Here is a 17,974-nt window from a genome sequence, read left to right as displayed (position 1 = left end):
TGGTCGTTAAAGTTCACTGACTCGGATTCTTTTACTTTCACGGTTTATTTGTTTGTGTTTCAGGTACTCATTACAATGGGAGATCCAGCAGCACGAACGAAAGCCTTGATGGATTTTTCTCAACCCAAGATCAATGACATTCAATCTAGCATTGTCAGGCCAGCTATCACAGCTAATACCTTTGAGATCAAGCCTGGCATAATTTAATGGGTACAGACTTCAGTCCAGTTTGGGGGTTCTCCAACGGAAGATCCCAATACACACATTAGGGATTTCATAGAGATCTGCGACACCTTCAGGTTCAATGGTGTTTCTGAAGATGTTGTGAAGCTGAGACTGTTCCCATTCTCTCTGAGGGGCAAGGCTAAGAGCTGGTTACACTCTCTATCAGCTGGTTCGCTTACTACTTGGGAAGATCTTGCTCAGAAGTTTCTTACTAAATTCTTCCATATGGAGAAGACAACTGCAATCAGGAATGCTCTTACTCAATTTGCGCAGCAATCAGGAGAATCTTTATATGAAGCTTGGGAGCGCTACAAAGAGATGCTTAGGAAGTGTCCTCATCATGGAATGCCTGATTGGATGATCATCAATTGTTTTTATAATGGGTTGGGAGCACAGTCCAGACCCATGCTCGATGCAGCAGCAGGTGGAGCATTATGGGCAAAGAGCTATGAGGAAGCTTATAATTTAATTGAACTGATGGCTGCTAATGAATATCAGTATCCAACCCAGAGATGTCCACATGGCAAAGTAGCAGGAGTTCTTGAAGTGGATACAGCTACGTCTATCACTGCTCAACTAAAGGCGTTGTCTATGAAGATCGATAATCTGGCTAACTATGGTGTTAATCAGATAACCAGTGAGCTGTGTGCAGGTCCGCATGCGACATAGCAATGTGCTATATCTAGTGACTCAGCTCAGTTTATGAGCAACTTTTAGAGATCGCAGCAACCAGTTCCAGACACTTATCATCCTGACAACTGGAATCATCCTAACTTCAGCTGGAGTAACAATCTGAATGTGATGCAACAGCCGTTCCAGCCATTTAGAAATAAGCTATTCAACCCTCCTGGTTTTCAGCAACAAATTACACCAAAACAACAAACTCATGGTGCATGTCTATCTTCGAATGAAAAATCTGAGTTGGAGGAGTTGCGGCTTATGTGCAAAAACCAGGCTCTTATATGCCAAAGCCAGGCTGTTTCTATCCAGAATCTGGAGAACCAAATAGGGCAAATCGCTAATGCCTTATTGAATCGACCACCAGGAATGCTTTCTAGTGATACAGAAACAAATCCAGGCAAGAGGGAAGTTGAAGAACAGGTGAACGCCATCACCTTAAGGTTTGGAAAGGTCGCAAGCCCCCAAATTCAGCAAGACGAAGAGCCTGAAAAATCTCAAGATTCAGAAAATGCAGTTGTGGCTGAAGAAGAAGTGTAGAAGGAAGCAGAGGTGGAACCAAGGAAGACTACTGTGGAACACACTCCTCCTGAGGGTAATACAGGGGAGAAACAGATCTATCCTCCACCTCCTTTTCCTAAGAGGCTGCAGAAGAAAAAGCTGGATAAGCAATTTGCTAAGTTTTTGGAGGTGTTCAAGAAACTTCATATCAACATACCTTTCACTGAAGCTCTTGAACAAATGCCTAGTTATGCGAGGTTTATGAAAGGTATTCTCTCTCGGAAAGTGAAGCTCGATGACTTAGAGACAGTTGCTCTCACAGAGGAATGCAGTGTTGTGCTGCAACAGAAGTTGCCTCCGAAGCTTAGAGATCCTAGAAGCTTCACTATTCCTTGCACCATCGGAAACTTGTCGTTCGACAAGTGTTTATGTGATTTAGGAGCTAGCATCAATCTGATGCCCTTATCTATCTTCAAGAAGCTTGGTCTGCCTGATCTGAAACCAATATACATGTCATTGCAACTAGCTGACCGTTCCATCGCTTATCCATGAGGTATAGTGGAGGATGTCTAGGTCAAGGTGGATAAACTCATCTTTCCTGCTGACTTTGTAATTCTTGATTTCGAGGAAGATAAGAAGATTCCCATCATCTTGGGAAAACCATTCTTGGCTACAGGCCGAACTATGATCGATGTGCAAAAAGGAGAGCTTTCGATGAAGGTTTACGATCAAAAGGTCACTTTTAATGTGTTCAAGGAAATAAAGTTACCCACAGCTAAAGAGGAGTGTTTTAAAATAGAGCAAATGCAGGTTTTGAATGCATCTCCGTGGAAGAGGAAGTTAGATATGCCATTCGATTCTCTTGGGTTAGCAGAGATGAAAATTTCTCAAGACCGTCTCGAGCCGTCTATTGAAGATGTTTCCACACTTGAGCTTCACCCACTACCAGATCACTTGAGTTATTCATTCTTAGGTACACCCCATGATAAAGGGTTGGGATATATTTTTGATGATCTAGAGAGTGGCTGGACGGATCTTCCAGTGCCTACAGAGGGTTCTTCTCATGCGCCACAGGTAGTTGATAGGACTGGTGTTGGTGATGAGCAGTACAGGCGAGTGACTAGGCGTATGGAGGCCATGCATGTCATCCACCGATATTTTGCTGAAGATTTGACACACGCTTTCGGTACTATTTTCCGAAACACTGGTGGCGAGGTTGATTGGCCACCTGATCCTCCACCCGACGAGGGTGACTCTCCTGCTGACTAAGTATGCCTGAAATCCTTATTATTACCTTCAATGAGGATATTGAAAATTTTAAGTTTGGGGGTGATAATGTAAAGATTAGTAGTGTGTCCATATAGATTCATATTGCATGTTTAGTTGTAGTTCATTCATATTTTTGCATGATTGTTCATTTATGACATATTTGTTTGTTTTTATGTGATTTCATATAGTCGCATTTGCATGCATATTTAGCATGATCCCTTAAGATGAACTATGATATTTGATAAGTTGATGTTTATTTCAGTGTGGTGATGACGAATTAAGGGATGTTTAAGTCCTAATGAATTGATTTTCATGCCAGGAACAAATATTTTCACAAAGTCTTATAAGGTTGCTTTTGATCTAGATCATGATCATATCGCGTAACACGTAATCAAGTTATTCATATATCACGTAATCACATAAGTCAGATCGCTAAAAGATAGGTTTCAGGACGATCAGAATTGAAATCGGGTCATTAACAGTGTTTATCGATCAAATACCGGCTCATAATAACTCACCAATCAAATGACATTGCAATACCAAAGAAATTAGGTCTCAAAAGTATTTTTATTCGAAGCGTAATATTTTTCTGAGTCTGTACGCGTTCGTTTCATATTAAATGGACGAACGGTTTATTTATTACGAATAAAATAAGAATTAAATCAATTAATAATAATATTAATTAATTTTTAAATACCAAAATATAATTTTTAAAAGCTTAAAAATAATTTTTAGGATTTATTTGAATTAATTATAAATAATTATATTTTATTTAATATCTATAAATAAAATTAATTGATTAAATGAATTAACCAATTAATTAAATCTATAAATAATTATTTAAAATAAATTATAATAATTAAAACAAATATGGATTTTTGAAAATAATAAAATCAATAATTTTTGGAATTTAAAATAATTAAGTAAATAATTTTCTAGAATTAAAAATAATAATTAATTGATTTTTGAAATTAAAATAAATGATTTTTAAAAACAGAAAATGAATTTTGGGCCATCCGACGACCCCAAATCGAACCCCCTTCCCTTGTTTTTCAGTCCAAAATCCTTCCATAACAACCCAGAAGCATAACTCCGATAACCATCTGTTGGGTTTCGAGCATATAAACGCAACGGAAACAGTAATTAAAAACGTAAAAAATCTGAATTTTTCGAAACCCACCGCAAGATCCATGCGAAAATATATATTTAATTCGTATATCAGATTGTTTACCTTAAGAAACTTTACAAATTGGTTGACTAATGTAGATCCAAAACTTGTTCAATCACCACGCATCCCGCTCTCGCGATCTACGGTCTATCGGTATCCACATGAATACTTGAACTCAAGGATTGGATATGTACTAGAACGAACTCATTTCTTCTTACTATCTCCATCTTCTCTCTTGGTGGCTAGGGTTTAGAAAAAGTCTTTTTCTAGCAAAATCATCCACACAAGAGATATTATTTAGAGAGTAGAAAAACGAATTATAACTCTTAACTAATTAGGAGTTATTATTAATTCGAAATTCCTATTTGTATTATAATTAAGTCTCACTTAATTATTTAACAAATAAATTTCATAATTAATATTAGCAAATTCGAATATCAATATTTATCTAATTAATTAAGTTAGACTTAATTAATATTATAAATAATTCGAATTACTTTAATATAATTTAAATCCAATTTAAATTAATTAATTCTTCAAGCATTCTTAGTGTGTGACCCTATAGGTTATTATTACGTTGGCAACGAATTTTAAATTTAATTTAAAATCGTAAACAATGAGCGGAATCTAGTAATACATCATTGCTACCCAAATAATAATAATTGAATCGGTGATCGATTAAACCTTTCGTGAATAATGTACAATGTAATATAATCCCTTTAAACACATATTATCATGGTTGTAAAAATCGGTAATCGACACTAATCGGTTTGGGTACCGATTAGGGATTAATCGGCAAATCGGGGATTAATCGGAACAAAAATCGGATATATTTAAATATTTTAATAATATTTAATATATTTACCTTATTTATTATGAAATATATAATTTAAAAATAATTTATAAATATTAATCGGATTTCAAAAAATAGATCGGTCAAATATTTTTTAAGGATTAATCGGGGATTAATCGGGGATTTTTTAAAAAATCGGGGATTTTTAGAACAATGCATATTATAGATTAAACTAGAGGCATGTAATGTGTCATCCTCATCAATGTTTAATCCAGGTTTCCTTGATCAATGAGTAGACTATCATATCAAATCAACATTTGAGCGTGGCCACGCATTTCGTAGTCTAGCTCACACAAGAGGCCAATAATATCACTCCTAAAATAGGATGGTTAAATCTCATCTAAATCATTCATATTTCTCATACGATTCATAATATACCCAATGTCCACTTTTATCATTACCCGGTCAAGGATAACTTTTAATGGAATCAATGTATGTTAATTCTCGTATAGAAATATAATGACTTCAGGTCTAAGGACCATTACATCATTATCACTGTGAGAATTACTTATGACACAACAGACATGTAAAATCTCACATTGGGTCCGTCCAGCACCATGTACATATACATCTGCCTGTGTTTTTGACTTTAGTATCACTATACCTATGATCAATGAGATGTGATCATCAGTCAACAAACACACCAGTCTTAATGCATTATTATTGTCCCTTAATAATAATACTCGACTAGGGACCTTTAGAAATATTGATACTATTCTCATAATTTCATTTGTAAGTCACGTACTTAGAAATATAGAATTGCATATCATATTCCAAGGACATTTATTAATCTAGCATTTATATCGCAGTAAATTAAGAATTAATAAATTATAAAGAGAATAATCGATAGAACATAAACATTAATAATCCTAATGTCTTAAACTAAAACATCATAGTGTTGTCTCTAGGGCACAAACACTAATAATCTCCCACTTGCACTAGAGCCAATCACTCATGTATCTTGTTAGGTCCCAATGTGTTTGTAGAAGGGGGGTTGAATACAAACAATACCGAATAATCGAATTTAGTGTGAAATAAAAAATTGAAACAAAATTCAAGTTAAATAAAAATATTATTAAACTTGAAAGGTGTTACAACAACGGTATCGATTACAAGGGATTAATCTCAAATTAATTATCATAAATCTAGAATAAATTCGACATGAACTTTTTCTATTTTTGCAATAAAAAGATTCAAATGCTAAATGCAATTTGAGATTAAGTTCTAGGGATTTTGATCCGCTAGATAGTTACACAAGAACAAGAGAATGATTTCTAGTTGTTTGGATTTAACTTGGAAACTAGAAATTGTGATCTTGAATTTAGCAGTTGAAAATGAAATATTACGCTTCTTCTTTTTCTGCTGTGTTCTTGGTTTTTTGAGAATAGATAAAAAAGTCTTCTGCTGCTTCTATTCTATTTATAATTCAATCAACAGAATCACTTGAACTGGAATGACAATCGACATGACAATCACTTGTACTAGCAAGACAATCGGTGAGACAATCATTTGTGCTACCATGACAATCAGTATGACTATCAAATGAACTAGAAAGACTATCAAACTGAGCTGGCAAGACAATCTCCTTCCAGTAGAACTTTCGGTGAGACAATTGAAATGACTTAGCATGACAATCGGTATGACAATCCAGATTATCATGCTAGTTCAATTTCAATTGTCTTGCTGAATTAAAACTGATTTTAATCCAATTAAAATTCTGAAAATTCTTAATATTAATTCAGAATTAATTAATCAATTAATTTAATTAATCAATAAATTAATATTTGCAGATATAATTTATTTTCTTAATTAAATTATATGACTTAATTAATTAATAGAGAATTAATACTAATCTTGAGCAGCAACCACTCTTCTGAAAATCTTCTAAAAATCACTGAGAATTATGAATCAATTCCACCACTTCAATGTTGACACTCGATGTACTGTCTGGTTCATGAGTGACTAACTTCCGTGACATTTCTTCATGTCTTGACTTTGACAACTTGATTTTCTTCAGATTAAATCCTTGTAATTCTCTGATACCCTGACGAGATCTCTGTCACTTGATTAAATCCACAATATTGATTTGTATCACTGAGGCTTGATCAATTTCTTGAGCTTCTTCTAGTGAAGTAATTCCTCAAGTCTGTAGATGAACATTGTTTCTGAATCCTTTGATAGATGTTACTTTGTGAGATCTCTCTGACGGTAGATCCACTATTTACTTGTTACATTCTTATTTGAGTTGAGTTAAATCCTCGAATAAACAAATAGGCTATGACATATGCCTTTCAATCTCCCCCTATTTGTTTGTTAGACAATAACAACAAATACCTAGAGGATAACTCAACTAACAAATAAGAAAAAGATATAAACAGAAATGCAAAGTAAATAGCAGAAAAGTTCTGGATAACATTTAACATTTTCCAGATTCCAAATAGATGTTCCTCTAGACTGGATATATCTTCAAGTAGTTTCATCTTCTTTTGTACAACCACATTTCTTGTTGAGAAGTGCATATCTCTCTTGCTTCTCCCCCTATGAGAATCAACTGATTAAAGAAGATCACCTTCATTTACCACATCTCCCGTACAATAGGATCCGCAGATAAAAACAGCAATGGTGTGGTGTAGTGTACATATGTAGGATCTTTTTCTTCCTCCCTGCTATTTCTCCCCCTTAGTTGAGGAATCCTCCAAACTATTACTTAAGCTTTTATCTCCCTCTTAGAGAAGGAATGTATGCCGTTGTCTGCAGGAGTTCTCATATTTCACTTGGTTGGAAAAGAAATAACAAGTAGTTTCATCTTTCTTCCTCATTGTGAGTGTGTGATTCTGTTTAGTGTACCTCACATGTGTTTCACTCTTCTCTCCACTCATGTTTACACTCATTCTCACAAGTGTATCACTCCTCTCATAGCTCCAACATTCAGCTGTACCTGCAAGGAAAATCACCTTAGCCATCCTTAAGAAGGTCACATGTGGTACAATGGGAGTTCGCAAATCCCCATCCTTGTTAAACTCGTCAGATGAATCTGAGTCATAATCTACAAGTTGCTAGTTTCCCTTTTAGGGTTCCAGATTTGAATTCTAGGAAGGTAAACAATGATCCAATGAATTTAGCATAAAGATCAAAGTTCCCTTCTAATGTCTGTGAAGACATTTCCTTGTGACTCATCAGGTAATATCTGAATCATTGTCAACAAGTTATCGATCTGCACCTATGTCAGATCCACTATCCGCAGATGCATCCAGGGGATTTAAGCCTGGGGAGGTAGACACTGACCACTGACATATGGCTTTTGGATCAGTATCCTCTCTTAACACCTGTAAAGGCAATTGGTCCATTAAAGAACCTTGAACAATCGAATCTGACCTTAAAATGGTCGAAACTCTTGTTTCCATCAACTCATTCTTTGTGTGTGTACCCTTTCCTTGTGCATCAAGAATTGTTTATTTTTGAAGTGGTGACACTACATCGGATACCCTGGCCGACAGGCAAATTTCAATAGACGCGCCCTGTTGAGAGAATGAGTCTAGTAACTGTTTTTGAGCCTTTTCAGCCATTACATCTTTTTGAGAAGATGTATGGGGGCTAGCAGTTGTCTCGGTTTAAATACTACTCATCTTTGTAGGAGACAGAGCTGCTGGGTTGACTTCAGAACCTTCCTTATGTGGTGCACTAAGGCACTATCTCCCTCACGCTCACTCATACTTCATTTTAGTGGTAAAAGAGTGTTAGTTGGTTATGTTTCTGTGTTTGTCTTACAGTCTGGGATAGATGTTGTGGGTTTTCAACCTCATGACTGTCAATGAAAGAAAGCCATTGGAGATTGAACATGTATCACAGAACATATGGCAATATAGAGATAAAATGTACTTAAGATCTTTAAGGAATGAAAATTATACATTTAATCTTTTGAGAGAAATGATGTACACTAGTGATTTCAAAAGATTTTAATGAAATAAGAAATCACTAATGTAGAAAGAAGTTTGATTTTCTCCTAAAACTCACTGCACATATAAAACAATATGTTTGTGCCTGGTGATAAGAGAGTTAATAATATGACGACTCTACTAGTTCATATTAAACTGTAACTTCAGTTAGAGTGCCATACCATGTCCTTGATGATTGCTTGAGTAGTACACTAGTTCATACCAACCTGAAGTGAGATTGTGAAGAAGAGATTGCATAGTCCAATAGATCTGCAACTGCAAAGTCCATGAACTATGGTGCATTGACTTCCTCTTTTGACTCACCAACCAGGAGTACACTTGTACACATCTTACTAGAGTCCAATTCCAAGTGTAATGTGCATCAGGTGCCTGATATGTCGTAATATTCTCAAGTCTCGTCACTGGTGCTATATGTTAGATACTGCTTCCTGATAATAACCTAGCACAATATACAAATTTATAATGATAACATTTCCAGCTTGCAAACAGGCATATCCCTCAGATAAACCTTTGTTGTTATCTCCAAAGGTAACAAGTAGGCCAGCTTTCTCAACCACATTTGATAGCAGGGCTCTATCTCCGGTCATATGTCTTTGATGATCCACTGTCAAGAATCCAAACTACCGGTTCCACCTGTTTACTGCCCTGCACTTCAAATGGATTAGACTTTCTTCGGAACCCAAACTTGGTTGGGCCCGACATACTTGTAGAATTGACATTTGTCAGGAAAAACAACATTCTTAACTTTAATGGTCTCAACTTTCTCAATGACTGAACATTTGACCTTTTAAACAACCTTAACAAATTTCTGTTTAGGCTTAGGCATAAATATCTCCTTTCTAGCCTTAGAAGGACTATCAGTCTTAGACCTATCATGCTTCTTATTATTCACATGCTGACGAGGAGTAGTCTTATCACTAGAAACATGCTTACCATTAAAATAAGCATACATCAGATTAAAAGCACAAGACATACAATTAGAAACACCACATACTTTATGAGAGAGATTAACAACAGGCAAAATATGCATGGTAGACATGGCATTTTTGTTATCCAACTCATGTGTGTCTGAGTTAGTCTCAGTTGCTTTCACAACTTTGACTGGAACTTTCGACACACTTGACTTGGAAACAACCTTCTCATTAGCAAGATCTTCAGCACACATTTCTTCTTGAATAATAGAGGAGGTCGTATCAAATGGTTCAGCAATTGATCTTTTATAGAGGGGTTCATCAACACCCTTAAGCACATGTGGTACTTCCCTACCTTTAGCACATACATGAGGAGGGGAGTTTATGCCTAATTCTCCAATATTAGTATTATAATCATAACCTATTCCAGATGTTTGATTAACAGCTTGCTTACTATAGAACTCTTTAGCCTTCGAACAAGAATTGAAGTAGGCTCTAACCTTAGTCTCAAGACCGGTGATCTTGTCTTTGAGAATAATTTCAAGTTGTCTATAACAGTCAACTCTATTCTCTAGAAAAGATACTTATTCTTTTAACTTGTCTTGATTAATATGCACAAGTCTTAATTCATTGACCTCTTTCTCAAGGTCTTTGATCTGCTGACTTAACAGTTCATTATCACGACGAGCACAATCTAAGGAACCTCCTAGATGATAAACTAATTCAGCATCAGTAAATTTTACCTCTTTTCTTGACGATGAAGCTTTTCCATCAATAGCCATAAGAGCAAGATTCTCATCTTCTTCATCTTCACTATCAGTATCATCCCAGCTTCTTCCCTTTGCCAGGTAAGCCCTTTCAGAGTTACTCTTCTGATTTGAATCATAAGAGTTCTTCCTTACTTGCTTTGGCTTCCTGCATTCTGTGGTAAAGTGTCCCAACTCATTTTAGTTATAGCATCTAATGGTGCTCCGATCAATCATCCCTGTTTTGTATCCACCACTACTGGTGTTAGAGGATGAAGATCCACCTGTCTGGAATCTATTATAGTTGGACTTGTACTTGAACTTGGGATTTCTCTTGAATCTGATATTGGAGAGTCTCTTGACAATCTGGGCCATTGACTCATCTTCCAATTGCTCCAGCTCTTCCAAGGAATAAAAATCATCACTGGATTGATTTGTAGTAGGAGGATCATATTCTGCTACTATCACATTTTCCTCAGCCTTGGAAAACTGTACCATTCTCTCCGACTGTTGAGATTGTTGTTGTTGTTGTTGTTGACCTTCAGCTACAAGAGCAAGAGATGTGCTGACCATTCTATCTTTCCCGTAAACTTCCTTCTGCTGAATCTGCTCCAACTCATAGGTTTTTAACACACCATAGAATCTATCCAAAGAAATCTCACTCAGATCTCTAGCTTCTCTTATGGTAGTGATTCTATGTTCAAGATGAGTTGGCAGTGTTAAAAGGAACTTTTTGTTGACCTCCCTGATTCAATAATATTTTCCATTTATGTTCAGGTTGTTGATCAATGCATTGTACCTCTCAAACACTTCAGTAATTCCTTCTCCTGGATTGGATTTAAAATGTTCATACTCTGAGGTTAGTGAAAGGAATATGTCCTAAGTCCAATCATGTATTAGGATTTAGGAATAACTTTTTATGTAATCTGTTTTTGATTTCATTGATATTAATAAAAGACTTGTTTTGTTTTTATTACGGGCTCTATCTATTTAAGTGTTTAAATAAGATATACCATAGTTTAGAGTAAAGCTTTTTATGGATTATGATGAGATCATAATAGTGAGACCTAAAAGATGATAACTCTAAACTTAAATTGTTCACGGTCGTAGGATTACTAACTGGTAATTAATAATCCGCAGAGATCGGTACATACTATGCTTGCTTCATTATGAAGGATGTCTGTTCTCATAGACATTTGTGTGGTGACACTATAGCTAGTATGTAGGTACTTATTATAGAATAAGTTCACTAAACATGACTCGCACAGCTGAACAACTGATGGAGTTCACTCACGTGTCAGCAGTTGTTTACATAGTAATAGTTTTACAAGTATACTTAGACTTGAGGTCATCATAGTCATCTTGTGTACACTGAACTATGCTTTGGTTTAGTTCTTAGTCTCCAGGGACAATTATTAGGGCTCTACTGGGTATAGGAATTTGTACACGAAGATAGTGAATGATCAATAAATGATCTACCCCTTCCAGTGAAGGAAGCGAATGTTCAAGGCTGATCCACTTATGCTAGTTCAGGAATCTCTGGCCAGAGTAAATGAAATTAGAAAGGAGTTTCTAATTTGCATAGAACTACGCATAGTAAATGGTAAGCAAGTGATTAAATTAGATAGGCTTGACACGAGATCCATGCCTTGTATTTAATCGGGACATTGTAGGGTAGAAGGAGTTTATTGTACGGTAACTATTCACTGAATAGGTTCTTGGTATTCTAAGCAGTGAATTCATATTATCCGGATAGTCGCGATATGCTGAGAAGTATCCCTCACGATATAGAATAAATGTGATTAATTAATTAATCATATTTAATAAATTAGAGAATTTATATAAATAATGATAAAATAGTTTTATTATTATTTATTTCTACTACCGGCTTAATATTGAACCTACAGGGTCACACCATAAAAAGAGAATGATTTAATGGTGGAGGAATTAATTAATAATGGCTAATAATTATTTATTTATGAAATAAATAATTAATTGGAAAATTTAATAACGGATTAAATGAGATTTAATTGATTATAAATTAATTAAGAAAAGTTCTTAATATTATTAATTGAGGATTTAATTTTTGGAAATTAAATCAAGAGAGAGAATTATTTCTAAAGTATTTAGAAAAAGGATTAATAATTAAAAGGTGTTTTAATTATTAATGAGAATAATAAATGAGATAATAATAATAATATTTATGGGAAAATTTCAGCTGAAAATTTTGCCTATAAATATACTATTATAGACCCTATTTTTATTCGAACCCAAAAACCCAAAAGTTTTAGAAAACCAAATTCTCTCCACCTCCTCCTCCTCCTTAACGTCGTTCTCTTGGTGGATACCGGTGGAGTGCTTCACGTTTGAGGAGCAGCTGCTAAGGATCTCCGAACGTTGCTTTTGGATTGCATATTAAAGGTTAGTAATCGATCCCTACATTTTTACCATGATTTATATGCTTTTATTTGGATTTTGTATGTGTAAAAGTGTTTTACCATGCCCCCACTGCGATTAAAATCCAACAATGGTATCAAAGCATAGGTTGTATGCATATAGATCTGTGGTAAAAATTTCAGAATTTTATGTGCTTGTATGAATTAATTATGATTTTTACAAGTTATATCATGGATTAATTTTGTCTGACGAGAAATCATTTCTCAGAATAATTTTGAATGTTGATCTGGGTTCTACAAGTGTTGTAGATCGTCCGGGTATTTTTTTTCATAATTTTATGATTTATAGATTTTTTATTATGAATTTTTGAAGTTGTTTCAATTAAATTTCGTAATTAAATATATGTATATATAGTATATATATATATTTTTTGTATTGCTGCTGTAAAAGAATATATCTGCTGTGGTTGCTATTACCTGTTGAATGGCACGGTATTAAAGACACAGCAAAGCAAAGGTACAAGGAACAGTCAGGCACGGCGGCACGCTAGTCGAGGAGGAAAGCGGCGGCGTTTTGCAGAAAATAAAAAAATAAAATAAAGGGGTGTCGCGCATTCCGGGAATGCGTTACACCCTGTGGCGCATTCACGGAATGCGTTACACCTTTTAATTGGTTAAAAGGGTTGTAACGCATCACCGGAATGCGTTACAGGGCTTGTAACGCGTTACTGTAATGCGTTACAGCCCGACTGTCCACATTAAAATTGATTTTCTGGGAGTTTCGTAACTCCGTTTTAGGCGTGCAATATACCGTTGGATTCGTTTTTCCGAGACGGATCTAATGGAGTGATCAATTTTAGTTTATATAATAGTTTTGAACTGTTTATATTTCCGAAAGTGTTTTAAAGTTGTTTTTAACTGTTTTAACTGCTTTTAACTGTTTCATGTGATACATAGAGATGTATAATGCTTAGACCTATATGCTAGATGATGTAACATGCCTAACTTGATGTTTATTCATGTTTATATATGTGATATATGATTAGTTTATCATGCGATGATAGATTTAGGTGAACTTAAATGAACATAAGACGTTTGTTAGACAACCTAGTATAGTGAAATTGTTTCATAACCTTAATAACAATATTATCAATACAATCATGAGATTCTTGTGTTTATGAAACACGTAATTGAATATGAATTTTCGATATGAGAGAAAGGATGATTCTGTCAACAACAGATTTCTATCTGTAAGAAAGTGTTATTAAGTGACGCCTCTTGACAATGCTCCACCCGATCTGGGAATCATCTGATTATCGATTATTGATTTGAAATATTTAATTTAAAAGGAAGAATCTCTTTATAATATGATTATGATTGTAACATAATATAATCCCTCTAAAATTAAATAATATCAAGTAGTAATTGGCCAATGACACAACGGGCTTGTGTCGGTCATAGCCTTCCAACATGATAGAAAAGTAGTTCTTATTTTTGAATCATTGTCAGTTCGTGCTACAGTCGAGGGCTTTGATTTCGAAATAAGAAATACTTGTCTATTACATAGAGATGTGTACATTGAATAAGAATCTAAAGGTCGGTACGTGCCACAACCGTGGGCCTTTGGGGACTGATTCAACTGTACGGAATGTTGGGTTAGACTTGACTTAGAATATTGAGTTTGTCGTGCCACAGCCGAGACTCAATTATTCAAGAGGCTAAAGTTTGATTAGGGAATAACATAAGATATAATTGACAAGAGTTGTCTGCCTATTGAACATTACATGGCGGTTCGTGCTATAGCCGGGGTTGTGTAATGGAATATAGGATCCCTATTCCCACTAGCATTATGAATGCTTAATTTTTCACGTAGGGGGTTGAATAAATTAGGTAAACTAGTGGGAGCCACTTATGAATAAAGACCCGATTCATATAGTGTTTTGAAATGAAATCGATTATTTGCTAAGTGTTGTTATGTGTTTATCATTTACAGATTTACTTTGTACGTTATGTCTTCTGCACTATCACTCAGGAGCATACTAGATGCTCACAAATTGACTGGTCCAAATTATGCTGACTGGCTTCGAAACTTGAGAATTGTTCTCAGGATTGAGAAGCTGGAATACGTGATTGACTTACCTAAGCCTACTGAACCTGCTAGTGATGCACATAATGATAAACATGTTGTGTATCGTAAGTGGATAGATGATGTAAATATTGCTCAATGCATCATGCTAGCTTCCATGAACATTGAGCTACAGAAGCAACATGAGCATATGGATGCTCACACTATCCTCATGCATCTACAAGAGTTATATGATATGGCGGGGAGGACAGCTCGATATGAGATATCGAAGGAGTTGTTCGGTTGTAGGATGTCTGAGGGATCATCTGTGAATGACCATGTACTTAAGATGATCAATTTGATTGAACGTCTTGGATAACTTGGTTTTGCCATGGATGGGGAGCTGAGCCAAGACTTGGTCTTGCAATCGCTTCCGAGTTCGTTCTCGCAGTTTGTTGTGAACTTTCACATGAATAAGTTGGATGTCAGCCTGCCTGAACTCCACAACATGTTGAAGACTGCGAAATTGAATTTTCCCCCTAAGAAGAGTTCTGTTCTTCTAATTGGTGAAGGTTCCAATCCTAAGAAAAGGAAGAGGAACTCTTCCAAGAAGAAGAAAGTAGGTGAAGAAAAGTCGGTTCCACCAAAAGCTGAAGACCCCAAGAGCAAAGTTGTTTGCTTTCACTGTAACAAGGTGGGGCACTGGAAGAGGAACTGCAAGGTTTACCTTGCAGAATTGAAGAAGAAGAAGGGTAGTGAGACTACCACTTCTGATTCAGGTATGTTCATGATAGAAGTGAATATGTCATTAAATCAAATTTCTACTTGGGTATTAGATACCGCCTGTGGTTCTCATATCTGCAATTTGTTGCAGGGACTAAGGAGAAGTAGGACTCTTGAGGAAGAGGAGGTGATTCTACTGATGGGAAATGGAGCAAGAGTTGCTGCTGAAGATGTAGAATCATTTCATTTACATATGCCTACGGGCAAGACTATTGTTTTAAATAAGTGTTACTTTGTTCCCTCGATTGTGAGGAATATTATTCCCATGTTAGACTTGGCTGGATTTTCATTTATTATTGAGAATAATGAATGTTCTATTCTTAGAGATAATATTCTTTATGGACGTGGTGCTTTAAATAATGGTCTGTATATATGTGACATAATTTACTTCAGATTGAACAAACTAATAAAAGAAAAGGGATGATGAAAATCTCACTTTATAGTGGCACTGCAGTCTCCATTTAGTAGACATTGAGAGAGGACTGCAAATTTGCTAGGAATGGTACACACAGATGTATGTGGACCAATGTCTAAGCAAGCCATAGGTGGATTTTCATACTTCATTACTTTCATAGATGATAGATCTAGATTCGGATATGTGTTTGATGAAACACAAGTCTGAGGCCTTTGAAAAGTTCAAAGAATATAAGTATGAAGTGGAGAAACAAACCAAACATAGTATTATAATTCTTCGATTAGATCGAGGTGGTGAATACTTTAATGGAGTGTTTCTAGATTATCTCAAAGTAAATGGTATAGTCTCCCAGTGGACTACTCCAGATTGGTATCTGAAAGGAGAAATCGAACTTTGTTAGACATAGTTCGGTCCATGATGAGCTATGCAAATCTTCCAGTATTCCTATGGGGTTATGCATTGGAAACCTCAGCATATTTACTGAATAAGGTACCTTCCAAATCTGTTCCTCAAACTCCGTATGAGATATGGAAAGAAAGGAAACCGAGTCTTAAACACGTTAAGATTTGGGGATGTCCAGCTTATGTCAAGTAAGTTGACCCAGATAAGCTGGAATATCGATCCGTAAAATGTAGTTTTGTGGGATATCCTAAAGAGACTTTAAGGTATTACTTTTACACCGATCATCGGGTGTTTGTCTCCAGACATGCTACCTTCTTGGAAAAGGAGTTTATCCTTGAAGGAAACAGTGGGAGCAAAATTGAACTTGATGAAGTTCAAGAAGCACAAACTACTACGGATCAAGTGGAAACACCTGTTCTGACTGAACAACCTTTTGTGGAACAGCCCATTCATAGAACAGGGAGAGTGTCTCGCCAACCTGAGAGGTAATATGGCCTTGTCATTGAGAATGACAATGAGTTGTCGATCATTGATGATGACGACCCTGTGACCTATAATGAGGCAATAAGTAGTGTTGACTCAGAGAAATGGCATAGTGCCATGAAATCCGAAAAAGAATCTATGTATACGGTATACGAAAGAATGATTGGAGCAGATGGCCAGGTGGAGACCTATAAGGCCAGGCTTGTGGCAAAAGGATTCAAACAAAGGCAATGGATTGACTTTGATGAAACTTTTTATCTGTAGCCCTGTTAAAATTAGTTCGGATTTTGCTTGCGATTGCTGCTTACTACGACTATGAGATCTGGCATATAGCCAGATGGTTTTCTTTCCGAGGGAAATGAAAACCTAGTGTGTAAGCTGCTGCGAACCATATGTGGTTTAAAGCAAGCTTCTCGAAAGATGGAACATTTGTTTTGATGAGACAATCAAAGAGTTTAATTTTATCAAAAACGTAGATGAACCATGCATCTACAAAAGGGTTAGTGGGAGTGCGGTAACATTTCTTATATTGTATTGGATTAGAGTTGACACACATAACAACATAGCAGACCCACTCACAAAGCTACTTTATAAAAGTCACTTTGATCGTCATAAAGACTAGATGGGTATTAGATACCAGAGTGATTGGCTTTAGTACAAGTGGGAGATTGAAAGGAATATGTCCTAAGTCCAATCATGTATTAGGATTTAGGAATAACTTTTTATGTAATCTGTTTTTGATTTCATTGATATTAATAAAAGACTTGTTTTGTTTTTATTACGGGCTCTATCTATTTAAGTGTTTAAATAAGATATACCATAGTTTAGAGTAAAGCTTTTTATGGATTATGATGAGATCATAATAGTGAGACCTAAAAGATGATAACTCTAAACTTAAATTGTTCCTGGTCGTAGGATTACTAACTGGTAATTAATAATCCACAGAGATCGGTACATACTATGCTTGCTTCATTATGAAGGATGTCTGTTCTTATAGACATTTGTGTGGTGACACTATAGCTAGTATGTAGGTGCTTATTATAGAATAAGTTCACTGAACATGACTCGCACAGCTGAACAACTGATGGAGTTCACTCACGTGTCAGCAGTTGTTCACATAGTG

The 17,974-nt window shown here is 35.7% G+C and overlaps 1 non-coding gene across 1 annotated transcript; it reads right to left on the bottom strand.

Annotated features, from left to right (window-relative positions):
- Nucleotides 1-465: 465 nt before the first annotated feature.
- On the bottom strand, nucleotides 466-572 carry LOC141722915 (small nucleolar RNA R71). The gene has a single exon (XR_012575911.1). It is a non-coding gene; the product is annotated as a small nucleolar RNA R71 (small nucleolar RNA).
- Between the last annotated feature and the right edge of the window lie 17,402 nt (nucleotides 573-17,974).

This window comes from Apium graveolens, chromosome 4, assembly GCF_009905375.1.
Source record: "Apium graveolens cultivar Ventura chromosome 4, ASM990537v1, whole genome shotgun sequence".
NCBI classification, from domain to species: domain Eukaryota; kingdom Viridiplantae; phylum Streptophyta; class Magnoliopsida; order Apiales; family Apiaceae; genus Apium; species Apium graveolens.
Note: the sequence above shows the minus strand (reverse complement) of the source record. Positions and strands in the feature narration are given on the sequence as shown.